We start from the raw sequence: 14621 nt of genomic DNA, 5'->3' as shown, positions 1-14621 counted from the left end.
CTAAGCATGAACTCTATATCATAACATCAATAAAAAACCATTAAAGTACTTAATTTGATGCCTCGTACCTCTTTCTAATAACAAAATACACACGTTAGTAACTTCAAGGAAATTAATAATCAAACATTTAAATTAAATAATTGAAATAGATATTTGGGACCAAACCCTCATAAATTAAACCTTTCACGTCTAGGGCGAAGGCAACTTCGAATATGGCTAGGTGTATCTAGATCTAATTAATGCGGAATTTTGTATGTAAAAAGCTAGTTTAGAAAATGAGGGAGAGAGAGAAAAGGTAGATTGTTGATGAAAACTGGTTTTAGATGATTATAATTGAAAAATGGTTATCGAAAAAGGAGTTGTTAGCACATTATTTATAAGAAAAATCAGCCAAAAAGATAAAATATCAAAACAGAGTTCTGGCGCACGTAAAACTGAACCAGCGCCAACGTCAGCGCCAGGCGCCAACGTCAGCGCCAGGCGCTACAGCTGGCATTTGGCGCTGATTTAGAAAATCACGCGTTTTCCTAAAATCAGATAAAAATTTCCGTATAGGAGGATAAAATCGTATTTCCTAAGCCATGGGCGAAACGGACCATTGAAGAATACACACCAATAGGAATGACTTACAATACAGCTTTTGACTGTCTTCACGATCAAGGTCTCATTCACCCCATTGGTCCCAGTCAAGACCCTCCACCTGAAAAACGGTATCCCAATTGGGACCCAAAATCTTATTGCCGATACCATAGAGGTCGTGGTCACACCACCGAAGTTTGTCTCGCCCTCAAAGATCATGTTTAAGACCTCATTGATTCAAATCTCCTTCATGTTACTCCGCGTGACAAAAAGGCCAAGGCTAGTAACAATAGCAACAGTGGCTGAAAAGGAAAGAAGAACGACAATCCTTCTTCTTCTGAAAACGCCCACTCTAGTAACAATGTTAGTACCTTTGATCACAATGAAGTCTTAGCCATGGATAATCAAAGATCTAAAAAGAAACCCAAAAGATAATTCACACCCATTGGAATGACCTATGATGTTGCTTTTGATCGTCTCTATGATCAAGGATTAATCAAAACTATTACCCCTACCGAGGATCCAGCACCAGAAAAGCGGTCTTCAAGATGGAATCCCAATTCCTATTGCAAGTACCATCAAGGAAATGGTCATACCATCGATGAATGCTACAGGTTTCAAAATCTCATTCAAGATCTCATAGAAGCAAACAAGATCCCATTGCCTTTAGCTAGCGAGAATACTGGGTGATGATGAAGAAAATAACACAAGACAAGAGGCGAGCGTCAACAACATGATTTCATGACCTCTTTTTCTATTTCTTTTTTATTCTTCCTTTCCCCAATAAGTCTACCATAGGAACCTTCTATTTTTTTCTTAGATTTATTTTGTAGATTTTTTCTTTTTCCCTTTTAATAAAATGAGCATTTACTTTCTTGCATATGATCATTTCATTACATTGCTGAAAAAAATTATCCATGTCAAACTAAGCACAAGGTATACTAATTATTTGAGGCACTCCTTGTATCCACATCATATCACCTTTAACCCTTCAAATATACAATCCTTTTTTATAAACCACTTTGAGCCTTGTCTAACGATAGACCTTTCTTTTTCAACCCACATCTACCTAACCTTGGGATGGGATAGTGTGCAACTTATGAAATTTTAAAAAGCTTGAGTGATTTCAAAAGTTCAAAAAAAAAAAAATCAATAAAAAAAAAATAAAAGTGTACAAAAGGGTAAGTGTTCCAATGTCTTTGATATGAACACGTCTCAGATTGCGTCTCTTATCGAGTGCTTGGTACCGTGCCTGAGAAACATGAATGCGAAGTGAGTGATAGACCGCATGATCGGGATTGGCGACACTTATAAAAATAAAATAAATAAAGCAAAATAGTGAGAAACCTCAAGCATGAAAATACAAATATTCAAAAGCAAAATTGCACACCTTGGGGCTTATCTAGGCTCTTGAGCCTTTTATCCCCTTCTTCTTCAAACTTTAGCCTAACCACGTTACAACCCTTAAAAAGACCTTTTTGAGGTATACACACACTTGTGCGAGGTTTGGCTAGAGCTATGTTTGGCCTGATTCCTAACGGATACGTAGGCAACCTCACATCGAGGTGCGACCGTAATAAAAATGCATTCACATTCATATTCACACATCATGATCTTATCAAGGGATCTCCTATGCTCATCCCTATCTACTTAGAGCTAGACTTGGGGGCTTAATACCTACATCATTAGCTTACCTAGCATAAGAGTCACCACCATTTGACTCTTCTTGAAATAATATCTTTTTCCACACACTTAGCCTTTGCGACCTAACTTTAGTATCACCATCACACACATCACAGATACATGACCAAATATACTTCCCTTAGGAGCCCTTTGTCATGAAATATTAACACAACGCTTAAGCATGCCTTGTCATATCAACATCAATCATCATTGCATCACAAAGTATGAAGTACTTAGCCTCCGCACCTAAGTTACCTAAATATTTTCATTATCGAGTCAACTAGGATAGTCCAAGATGTTACAATCCTTGTACTATGAGAGACAACGTTAATGGATTAAGCTCATTTAACATGCACCTTCAAAAACTTTGCTTCTTTCTTTTTTCGTGTCTTTCTTTTTCGGGAGAAATTCAGTACCCTCCACAAAAATGACGAAGAATTTTTGCTTTTTTACATTTTCGAGTCGCACATCACAATACCATGCACACACGAGTCATGAGTCACACGTGTCAATTCACCTTGGGTGAACCTCAAGTCAATCAGTCACGCTGATTCAACCTCAAGTCAGTCAATCACGTTGAGTCAACCTCAAGTAAGTCAATCACCTTAGGTTAACCCTAAGAAAAAAACATCAAGCCTTAGGTAAACCCTAAAAAAATCACTAGCAAAGTCTTTTAGCAATCTTTTGATTTTTGATAGGATACAATGGAAAGGGTCAAATAATAGTGTAGTTGGATAGGGCTTGAAAAGACCTTTCCAACGATATATTATAAGCCCAATTTCGATGAATAATGAGGAAGTTATGGCCAAAATACTAAACTAGGCTCGGTTTGGTTTTTACATGCGGCCCAATGATCTAGAGGAGGGCCTATTATTAATTATAATTCCTAAAGCTATTAGGATTGATTATAGTCTTCTAGAATATTCTAGAAGGTTCTCTTAAATCCTAATGAAGTTAGGATTGATAATTATGTTTCAAAGAGTTTGAAATTCAATAAAACTAATCCTTTTTAGAATCCTTGTTTTGTACGAAGTGGAATATATTCAAATATTATTTTTATGCCTCATAATCTTTATCAAAATTTTATATTTTTGGATATATATTGAAATAATCTTTCTAATGATATATTATAATATTAAATCCGAGCTATAACGAAAAAGATATGAATGGAATATGAAACTCTATCCAAAATTGATACCCTTCCACTATTTCGGCCATATCTTTTTATCTAAAAAATATTTAAATTTGATTCTACTTGTGTTGGAAAGTAAATTTCAATATCTTTCCAACGACATATTATATTACTTATTTAAACTTCTAGATCAAAAGATATGATAAAAACAATATCCGCAAAAAAAAAAAAACCTGTCTTGCAGCGCCGGACGACAGGCCTGTCGCCTAGCGACAGCTAGCGACAGGTCATGTTGTTGGCGACAGCGTCGTGTTTTATTCCTCTTCAAACTATGATTCCTTTTTATCATATTTGGCTGATTCTCTATATAAATAGCCTCCTAAAATCTCCGTTTTCAATCACCAACTCTCATCAAGAATTTCTTGATATTCTCTCTCTCTCTTTTTTCTCAAACAAAATTCCGCTTTCACAAGATCTAGACACACCTATCCAAGTTCATAGTTGCCTTCGCCCTAGACGTGAAAGGTTTAATTTTTGAGGGTTTGGTCCCAAATCTCTATTTCAATTATTTAATTTAATTCTTTGATTTTATATTTTCCTTTAAGTTACTAATGTGTGTATATTGTTATTAGAAAGAGATACGAGGCATCCAAGTAAGTGCTTTAGTTGTTTTCATTATTATTATTATATAGAAATCATGTTTAGGTTGTTATTTTGATACCTAGTATCATGTTAGGATGCTTTTCTTAGTATGATGTTTAGGGTAAAAATAAGTTTCTTAATTATATCAATATGATTTCTGTGATGCTTCCTATTGTCTTTTTAAATTTCATGTTAGTATCATGTTAGGGCTAAAGCTTTGATCTTTGATGTTTAGTGACATGATAGGGTTTGTTATTAATCTTGTTAGTATCATGCCTAGGATCTTGCTATTATTATTATACTTTAACATGATTATTTTGATTATGATTATTTGGATTATTGTTATTATGATTATTATTATGTTGCTTGACGTTTATCATATTGTTATTGCTTGATCACACCTTTTATGCATGTTTAAAGGGAATTGGTACTTGTAATCACGCTTAATAAGATAATTTATAGTCTTGTTTAGGGTTATTTTGATTATAATTCATGTGATCGCCAATAATTGATTTATTTGTGCATTAATATTCACCAACATAGATTAAACAGGTTTAGGGTAAACCTATTGATTGCATATTAGTCAGAAAGCGCACATGAATACGAGAAGAATAAAGTAAAGGTCTGTTATTAGGGCAGGTTTAATCTCTTTTAGATTGGATTTGTACCTTCATCCCCGAACCTCCAGTCATGGTTCCAGACCTATTGGAGTTAACAATCTCATGGATCGTTAAGGGGTGTAACCTTCACCCTGTTAACGGTTTACAAGTTCCTAAAACTTGTTAGCGACTCTTTTGCTCTATCTTCCTTCCCTTTGGACGCCACCATGCTTAAGTGTATGATCACAGTGGGGTTCAAGTTTGGGGTAATGCTTGAAATATTCCCTATATTCCCAAAGGCATGTAAACCCTCCTTTGCCTTTGGAATATCTGAGTGGGAGCATTAAGAGCTAACACGTCATTGACATTGACGCTATTGGTAGCATTATTAGGCTTGGAAGACAAAGAAGAAGGAGTGTCGTTCTTCTTGTTTTCCCAAGTGTTGTTGTTGTTGTTGTTGTTGTTGCTGCTACCAACAGTCTTCATCAGCTCATCTTCTATATTGATCCCAATATTGTTCACAACTTCAAAGGTATTCAAAGGCGGAAACTTTAAGTGCTGCTTGTACTTATGAGTCAGATTTGCAATAAATAGGCGAACCATCTCTTTCTCCTTGGGAGGATCCACCAAGAGTGCAGTTGTTTCTCTCCACCTGCTTAGATAAATAGTGAAGCCTTCATTCTCCATCTGTTTGAGAATGGAGAGTTCACGTTCAAAAGTCTTGGTTTGGATGTCACACTTGTAACGGTTCATGAAGCTTTTAGTAACATCCTCCCAAGTCGCAACATGTTTGGATTCCAAATAGTAGAACCACTGTTGATAAGCATGCTCCAAGGAAAGAGGGAACATAGTAGGGAAGAGTGTCACATCTAATCCTTTAAGAGCCATGGTCGTAGAAAAAGCCTTCAAGTGGAACAGCGGATTATCGGTAGGCTTGAACTTGGGAATGTCAGCAGTGGAAAATTTTTCGGGAAGCTTGTCCCTTATGGAAAAAGAGGTGACAGGTTGCTCCACATAGGTGAATTCTTCAGAAATCTTACTCATATGTTCTTTGATCTTGTCCATTACAGCCGCAGTGACATTGTTTTGATTGTCTTGCTCTACCGTGTTGACCCTAGTGGTGAGTGTTTGAATCATGTTAGACAACACCTCAATGGTCTTGTTAATGTTCTTAATATCCTCCATAGTATCCATTAGTTGAAAGTAGACTGGAGACGGACTTTGAGGAGATGATTGTGGTAGTTTCCTTGTATGCCTCTTTGGTATAAGAGGTTGTTGAGGTATTGACTCGAACCATCACAATCTACCCCTGCTTCTTGACCAAGTGATGTGGCATCGAAACAAACACACCTTTAATAACTAGACTTAATCTTGACCATCCGAAAAAGAAAAAAGCAAGAAATTTTTATTTTTTTTTCAAAATTTTCTTTATTTTCTAAAAAAATATGTATGGGAGGATACCATCCGACTTACTCCAAAAAAAACGAAAAAAAAACGACACAAGACCATCCTAAAGTACTGTCATAAAATGGTGCACGACTAACAGAAAAGTGTGTGAACTTGACACGACATGTGAGTGATTTAGTGAGGTTATGGACACGTGTTATGACTGTACAGCTAGACATGACATCAAACCAGACATACGAACCACATAAACACGCACAAAGACCAAAAAGACTGACTGGACAAACCTCCTCGGCACCGTGTCACGGTGCTGACTGTCGTGACACGGTACAATGCACCATGTCACGGTGCTGACTGTCGTGACACGGTACAGTGCACCTTCAGACGACAAACTACCATGTCACGGCATTGCACACCGTGGCGCGGCAGACCTGTCGTGACACGGTGCACAATTTTCGGCCTAAACTATGCGCAATTTCCAAGTTTTAATCAATTTTAAGTCCATACTAATTACTATGTGGAAATAAAAACCCTCGGTCATAGGTTAAACAAAATGAGCAAACAGATGTGGGTTAGCACCAAATAAACCACGTAGCATTTAGTCACGATGATGTAAAAAGAGTTCGCAACCTTAGGTCAAGATCTATGTTCAACTATTGGTCAAGCTTTGAGTGTCAAAAGGGTACCATGGTTAAGAGTTTGGATGCGTTAGCAAGGCAGCCTCCCTTAAGGGTGTATGCCAACGGGAGGCTTCGCGAGTTCGTGATGAAATCGAACTCGACTCCATGGTTTGGGTGGATTTAATAACTCGGATGAACCCTTATTTCCATGAGCACTTTTGGGTTGATAGAGCTTAAATCCGCCGGGGCTAAGACATATGTAGAACACACACATTTTTTCAGAAAAACCGAAGGAAGTTGACTGTGAGAAGAGAAAATAAGCCACTAGACAGATTTAAGGACTGTCGTGACACGACAGATTATACCGTGTCACGGTGCTGCACACCATGTGACGGTGTTCGGCGCCATGACACGGCAGCATCTGCCGTGGCGCGGCAGTCAGAAAATCTGACTGGTGCCCTGTTTTCCTTCGTTCACAATCAAGTTATTCAATTTTTCCTACGGGACAGATTTAAATGCGACGTTAAAACGTCTATGCTTATGCAAAAATGCCAAATTAATCGCAGGAATATTTTTCAAGAATCTTTCAAGACTCATCCACTCATCTTAATTAAATACTGATCACTCAAATTGATAAATAACCAAGATTCCTCCCTAGTGGGGTCGCCAAATTGTAGGCGTCGTTTGAAGTGCGCCTACATTAAGCATATTGTTAATATGCTTGGCACTCATAGGAAGTGGGAATTGACATAATACGATTAGGGACAAGGAAAGTAGGGAGCCACCAACAAGTTTTTAAGGAACGTATAAACCGTTCACAAATCATTAAAGGAAACCACGATTAAGGGACAACGAAAGGCAACAACGATTGACTTGTGAAGGTTACACCCCATTCATAATCCATGAGATTACTAACTCCATATGGTTTAGAACCACGAAAGGAGGATCGGGGATGATGGTACAAAGTGAGTCATGGAGTCACATTCGCCCATATTGGTCTCTACACGATTCTTATAGTGAAAAACATTTCTGCAATCTCAAAGGCATACAAACAAAGATTCAATTTCCTCCAAACTATTATTAGGCTAAATTGGTTGAATATTAATGCAACATATAGTTCTATAATTATTTGTTATCACTTGATTAAACAATAAGATTAAAAAGGAACCTAAATCGGTCGTCCAAATTATCTTATTAAGCGTGATTTTCAATTACATATTCTCTTTAAACATGCAATATGGTGATAAAAAATAATAATTGAATAAACATTAATATTGGAAGCAATTTAACAATAAATCCAATAATATAAAACCGTTTACGACGTAAGAATCAACATCGAGGACTTTGATTGTTTGGACATGAATTATAGAATGATGGTATGTAAAAATAATTTGTACCAAAATAATTTTTGACCCAAATTAAAAATTGAAACTTTTGAAATTAAATTCCGGAAAAATACAAATATATATTATAAATGAAATAAAATTCCATTTATAAATTATTTAAAAAATACGGGGGATTACAAAATGCATGGCCGTACTCGGATGGATTTTAGAAATCATGTGTTTATTGACAATCGGACTCGGAATCGAGAAACACTTCTGGACGTAATAAGGATGACGAAAAAATCTTACCTTATAATTCATAAAGAGACATTAAGCAATATAGGAAAAAGGTTGTACACTAATTGTGCACTTGTCCGGAAGGACAAGTGGGAGATTGAAAGGAATGGTGTCCTTCGAACAAGTGTACTATTCCGTTAGTTGGTTCAGAATTATTAGAAAGCTAATATATTCAGTAAGGTCAAGTGATCGGAATGATAGGTGGAGGCCGCTTCCGATTAGTAATATTAATGCATAATTAATATTACAGCTTAATCTTGACTGAACCCTTCGGGTCACACCCTTAGTAGTAAACACACCGACTCGACGAATTAATTTGGAAGAAATTAATTCGTCGCCCGAGTATTAAATATTTAGACGTCGGTAATTCGAGCTTGGAGCGTCGAAACCGAGCGTTAGAAATCTCAAATGACGAGCCAAAATTTAGGATTTGGCAAGATGGGAAAATGCTTCAAGTAACAAGTAAAATACTAGCCACTTGAAAGGCTGGGAAAGCGCTCCCAATAGGAGCGTGCCACGTGGCAGCACACATGGAAAAACACCATGTGGCCGCACACATGGCAGCCGCCACGTTGGCAACCACTAAGTGGCAGGGTGCCACGTGGCAGCGCGCCACTATGGCGACACATGTGGCAAGGGCCGTGGACCCGGGGCGATGGGTCATGGACACGAGCCAAAATAAAATGGCCCAACCAAACCCAACTTGGGGCTCAAGGTTGGGTGACACATGGTTAGTTCACACTGCATGTGAAATGCCTTGGGGACCAAGTGGGAAAATGGTCCTCACCTAACCATGTGACACTTGTTACTTGTTCCTTGGTTTATTTAACTAAGGTTTGAATTCATTAATCTTTCCATGTGGGATCTTTTTGTGAAAAGTCCCACATTGAATGATGAGTGGAATTCACAAGCTATCCTTCCTTATGAATAGCCAAAGCATGGCATGAGAATTGCTTGCTTGAGTAGGAGTTCAATAGAGCATTGCATTAGCAAACACTGTTAAACTCACATAATACTCAGGTTTTGGTCAGACCTCGCTAACCTCGAGGTAACGGACCTAAAAGTCGCTAGTAGTTTTTGCGGGTGGATTTCCGTAGGAGGCTCACGTATTTTCGGAGCTTAAAGCTTTCAAGTAAGAGCCCGACTTTGAGAGAGAAGAACGCTACAAAGGTAAATTCCGATTATATCCTTTGATGCTTTATGGTTTTATTAATTGCGAGTGGTTCTTTGGGTCGGGGTTGTTTCCGCGGTAAGTTGGACTTACCAAACCCCAACAGCGGTATCGGAGCCTCGCTCGTTTATTTTTAAAATCATAATATTTTTCAAGGTGTTTTTATGGCTTAATTTTTCTGGTCTTAAGTTGCTAATTAGATTAGTAGCTCGTTTTATTTATTTTAACCTCGTATCAAAGCTATCATCAGCCTCAAACCCAGATTTTGACCCAAAAATAGTGAATTTTGGGTGGAAAAGGCATTCTGGAAATGGTTTTATTTTTGTAGGACTCGATTTTTAGCCAAAAAACGACCAGAAATGCACTTTTCGAGGGATTTTTCATTTTGACGAAAAATTTTAAGTCTTTCTAACCTTGAAAATTAATTGCATATCTATGTTGGTTATGTAATTGGTTCAATACATATTTTATATGCAATTTTAAACCTCTTTAGGCATGATTACTTGGTGGTAATTTGTGCTTGAATGCTTGGTTTTATTTTTCACATAATTGCAAACTATTTGCATTAAGTGTGAAATTGTTGTTCTTTGAGGCTTCCAAGTACTAAAGATTCAATCTTTAATTATGTTAAGTAATTGAAACTTTATGTTACTAAATTCCATGAATTTTTGTTAAACTTTATTGATTTAATCATTTTTTAGTTGATTGGTGTAACACCCTAGAAATTCATTTCCTTTAATTACCCACTTTACTCTTCAAAATACGATTTAGGAATATCTAAGACATTACCGCCACCGTGAAAACGGCTAAGGCAACTATCAAAGATACACAACGAAAGACTTAAAATTAAAAATCGTTTAAACAAGTCAACTCAAAAGTCAACCAAACGAAAGTAAAGTTTAAAACCAAAACAAACAAAGTCAAATAAAATCAAACTACAACTTGGAACCATTAAAGGCCCTTATTCAAAACCGTTCCAAAATCAAACCTTTGCGTTAGTCCACACAGAATACGTCATAAATAATTAAAGCATAAAACATTTCGTAAACTAATGAAAACTAGCATGATTCACTCTTTACTTATGCCCCGTCATGAATATGCTTCAATACCTGAAAAGCTTATCTCTACTTGTCCCAACTACTCTCCATTAAAAATGGGTCATCATAGGGCCAAGATAAAGACCTGGCCAAACACACAAACACACACAATCAGCAAAGCTGAGTACATAAGCATAATTAAACACACTACCATGGTTTCACCTATCAACACACACTTACCTCAATGCACATGTTTACAAGCACACACAAAAATCAACAAGACACTTTAACTAGACAATAAATAATTCAATTAGCGTTGATTACGCATTGAACGAGTTTCCAACTATACCTCCCCCAAAAATAAATTGAGGTTAACTGACACGGGAGCTAATCGTGCCAGCGACAAAACCACTCAAAGGTGGCGGAATTCCTACGCATAATAATAAATAAAAAGGAATGTACAACGTCCTGTACTCCATTAGAAATTATGGTTAAATATAAAACACCATAACTCTCCCTATTGTTCATACTCAAGGTATATATGTTCCAAGAGTTTTGGTGGGTAATCTTTTTCACTTTACGTTATTTACATGTTATTGGAATTGGTGATGACTATTAAAAATAATAAATCAATCAACAATAATTATTCAATCAACCAAAATACCAATTTAATTCTTGAATAATTAGTGACCATATATTATTTAATGTTGAACCCTTTTTAATTCTACCTCAGTGTCAAAGACACCTTAAATGCATAAAGCGCCAAAAATCCTATCCCTCGGTGTTAAAAACACCTTAAGTGCACAAGGCACCAATATACAATTTATCCTTTGTGTACATAGACACTTATATAGCTCCTTCCTCATGCTTAAAGCATTAATAAAAATTATTTGAACCATAATAAAATTCCTTTTCAATATTCCAAACATAATTAAACATGTAGTTTAATTAATCATGCATTATAGCATGCCATAAATAAAAGTGCAGTTCAAACACAACATGCCCAAAATATAATTTTCCAATCCATAAACCATCACAAATAATTCATGCTTCACAATTCAATCACCAACACCATTAATTCACAATTCCATACATAAACCTTAGCATGGTACTACTTGTAATTGATTGAAATCAAGCCTAGCATGGTTCTACATCATCAAAATATGCTAAGTACACGAACGTACCTTGAGTACGATCTTAAAATTGCCACGACTAGTAGAAATTGCTTACTTCGAAGTCTCCTACACATTAAAATCATAATATAGTATTGAAATCCACTCTAAACAAATTTCCAGCAATATATATACTATTTTAAAACCCCTCATAATTTAATTAAAGTAAGCTGAAATTATATTTAAAACACCATAATTAAGTCCCAATTAATGGGTAATTAAAATTCCTTCAAGAAACATAATAGTAAGTGTTCTACATAAAATTCCAGCACTTTATTTTAATTAAAATTTGCTGTAATTAAGCCTTAAAACACTTAAAACAAAGATCTAAACCAATATACATCATAACCCTTCAATAATTCATAAATCAAGAACCTAGGGTTTCAAAAAGTGGGGCTTTTTTAATTAAAATCAAATCTGAAAATTTATTGACATAATAATTATAATCAAACATTAAAAATCAAATCCCAAAACTCATAATTTACACTTAGATTTAAGCATAGATTAAATTAAAATAATAAAGCTATGATTTTTTTATATATACACTCGAAAAAAAAGGGAAAAAGAAGGCAGCCACCGGCTGCTGGCTGCTGGCAGCGGCGGCCACCTGCTGCCGATGGCTGGCAGCGGTGGGGGTAGCAAAGAGCAGCCGTAAAAAAAGAAAGGGGAAGGGGGAAAAGAAAAAGAAGGAAAAATAAGGAGGAGAGAAAGAGAAGTTTATCTTGGGTTTTCTCCACTCCAGGCAAAGTTGATTTGCCTCATAAGTGGGATATTTATACCCCTTCTCAACCAATCCCTTTTTCCCTAAACTTTTCTCTTTTAGTTTTTCCTAATCCCTTCCCTAATAAAACTTGTTAAAATTAAACTTTCTTAAAATAAAACCCCAACTTTTCTAAATAAAGAAATTAAATAAACTTTCTTTTTACAAAAATATTAGTTAAAATTCCATAATTAAAATATTAAAATTTTTTAAATAGTTTATAAAATACATATTTTAAATAAAATACGTATAAAAATACGGGGTATTACAGTCTACCCCTCTAAAAAAATGTTTCATACCGAAACTTGGGGAACGAATTTCAAACCTTTTTCCTTTTTATGTATAGTATTGTTGTACTTTTTGTCATTCCTTTACTCCTTTATGTCTCTTTGAGAGCACGAAAACTCAAAATACTTAATAAAATTTGTGCAAAAAGCACAAAAATAAGTAAAATATAGGGAAAAAGCGCAAAATTCTACCTCATTCTACCCCCTTAAAAAAAACGAGTTACGCCCCCGTAACTCAACATACATGAAACAACTCTGGGCATTTCTTTTTCATTTCATCTTCTGCCTCCCAAGTGGCTTCCTCATATTCTTGGTTAGACCAAAGTACTTTCACAATCTTAATGTTCTTATTGCGTGTACTACGCACTTTACTGTTAAGAATCTTGACAGGTCTCTCCTCATAAGTTAAGCTTTGATCTAACTCAATGGTTTCGGGTTTTAGCACATGGGATTTATCAGGAATGTACCTTCTCAATTGGGATACATGAAATACATTATGTACTTTACTAAGCTCCATAGGTAAGGCTAACCTATAAGCTACTTTGCCTATTCTTTGCAATATCTAATATGGACCAATGTATTTTAGACCGAGCATTCCTTTCTTTCCAAATCTCATCACTCCTTTCATTGGTGACACCTTTAACAACACCTTATCACCAATTTCGAACTCTTCTTCCCTTCGCTTTAAGTCTGCATAACTCTTTTGGCGATCTTGAGCTGCTTGAATTTTAGCTTGAATTTCCCTTACTTGCTTAACTGTATCTTCAATCATTTGAGGCCCTAGGATCATAGTTTCACTAATGTCGTTCCAATAAATTGGACTACATACGACATTTCCTCCCATACAAAGCCTCAAATGGTGCCATTCCTATGCTCGCATGGTAACTATTATTGTAGGAAAATTCAATTAAATCCAATCTATCTTCCCATCCTCCCTGGAAGTCTATAACACAAGATCTCAACATGTCCTCCAAGGTTTGAATGGCTCTCTCAGTTTTCCCATCTGTGGCAGGGTGAAATGCCGTACTCATCTTAAGTGTTGTACCAAAATTTTCTTGTACACTTTTCCTGAATTTTGAGAGAAACCTGGAATCTCTGTTAGATACAATATCCTTTGGAACCCCATGTAACCTCACAACATGTTTTATGTAAGCTTTCACAAGTTGCTCCATCTTCTAAGTTTCCTTCATTGGTATAAACACTGCTGATTTTGTAAGTCTATCCACCACTACCCAAATGGTATCATTTGCACTCTTTGACTTAAGAAGGTAAGTCACAAAATCCATTGAAATGCAATTCCACTTCAATCCTGGAATTTCTAATGACTACACAGTCCCTTGAGGCCTCTTGTGCTCTATCTTCACCTTTTGACATGTTAAACACTTTGCCACAAACTCAGCAACCTCGTTTTTCATTCTAGGCCACCAAAATATCTTCTTCAAATCCTTATATAGCTTGTCTTCTCCCGGGTGTACTGAGTAAGGTATATTGTTGCCTTCTTCCATAAACTTTCTCTTCACTTCCTCACATTGTTGTGGTACGCACCATCGATCTTTGTACCTCAAACTCCCATCTTCGTGAATCTTGAAGTCTGTAGTTTTTCCCTGCTTAATTTTCTCGCGAATCCTATCCAACTTTACATCTCCCTCTTGGTTGGCTCGAATCTCGTCGAATATTGCTGGTTGGATGCTTAGACTCGCAAGAATACCCACTGGTACTCCCCATTCTACAACTTCTAAATTTAATTTCATCATTTCCCTACATAACTCATTAGCTACTACTAACGAGTTATCCATGACTAGTTTTACAATTTAGAGCATCCGCAACCACATTCGCTTTCCCTTCATGGTATTGTATGTCTAAATCATAATACGTCGTATAATTTAACCATCTCCTTTGACGAGAGTTCAAGT

Source organism: Chenopodium quinoa, unplaced genomic scaffold, assembly GCF_001683475.1.
Source record: "Chenopodium quinoa cultivar QQ74 unplaced genomic scaffold, ASM168347v1, whole genome shotgun sequence".
Lineage (NCBI taxonomy): Eukaryota > Viridiplantae > Streptophyta > Magnoliopsida > Caryophyllales > Amaranthaceae > Chenopodium > Chenopodium quinoa.
This window is presented reverse-complemented; position numbering follows the sequence as displayed.